A 1230-nucleotide genomic window follows, 5' to 3' on the forward strand; every position below is an offset into this window, starting at 1 on the left:
GGGGGGGGGGGGAGGTGCTAAATATTTCTCAACTTTGCAACTTAAGAAAAACTTGGACTGCTTTACCAGTAAGTAATTTGTGTTTGCAGAAAATCAGCAAAAATGTATTGGATTTTTTAAAATTAATAGACAGACACCCCCTCCACTATACCCCTCACCCAGAGGTAAGCACTAGAGGCTCGTCAGCATGCATGCCCCAAGCCTCGGTCTATCTGTGGAAAGCAGAGGGCACAGGGTGCCCTGTTTCACCAGGACAGCAGGGGTGGTGCTTAAGACCAGGGACTTGGGAGCTGCACTGCCTGGATTTGAATCCTGGAACCTCCATTTGTTAGCTATGTGGCTTTAGGCAAGTGTTCCCTCTCTTTCTGCCTCAGTTTGTGAAATGGAGTTTATTATAGCACCCCTTCTCAGGGTTACGTGGGGGTTAAATGAATTGTTAGATGTAAAACATTGAGAACCAAGACTGGCTCTCTCTCTCTCTCTCTCTCTCTCTCTCTCTCTCTCTCTCTCTCTCTCTCTCCTCTCTGTCTCTCTCCCCCCATTTATATTTATCTCTATGTCTACCCATCTATCTCTATTTCTATCTCTTCTCTTTATATATATATAAATATATATATATATGCATTGTATGTGTGTATTCATTTACGTATATGCATTTTTCTTGAATAGAATTACATCAAACTATTTCTAGTACTGTATCTGGTAGTCTTTCTTTTTATGGCTTAATTGTGATATATATGACCCCCTATTATCAATATTTGAGATTGTTTCCCATTTTTCACTATTATTAAAAAAAAAAACACTGCCATTTACATTTTTGCTCTTGGCTTTTTGGTGACTTGCCCAATTACTTGCTGAGAATTCATCCTTAGAATGGGTCAGATGTTATGCTGTTTTCAAGGAATTTGCTACATAATGCCAAATTGCTCTCCCAAAGGTTGTACCACCTTAAATTCCCAACAGCATACCATGAAGGTACCCCCATTTCTCCAAATCCTTGACAACACACTCTATTTTACTTTTTCCCCATCAAGTTGGATCTTTTTTTTTTTTTTTTTGAGTTGGAGTCTCACTCTGTCACCCAGGCTGGAGTGCAGTGGCACACTCACCGCCATACCAGCATCGACCTGCTGGGCTCCGGCAATCCTTCTGCCTCAGCCTTCCAAGTAGCAGGAACTACAGGCATGCACTACTATGTCCAACTAATTTTTTATTAATTGTAGAGACAAG

The sequence above is a fragment of the Carlito syrichta genome, unplaced genomic scaffold (assembly GCF_000164805.1).
Source record: "Carlito syrichta isolate Samal-C Ts95f unplaced genomic scaffold, Tarsius_syrichta-2.0.1 Scaffold302553, whole genome shotgun sequence".
Taxonomy (NCBI): domain Eukaryota; kingdom Metazoa; phylum Chordata; class Mammalia; order Primates; family Tarsiidae; genus Carlito; species Carlito syrichta.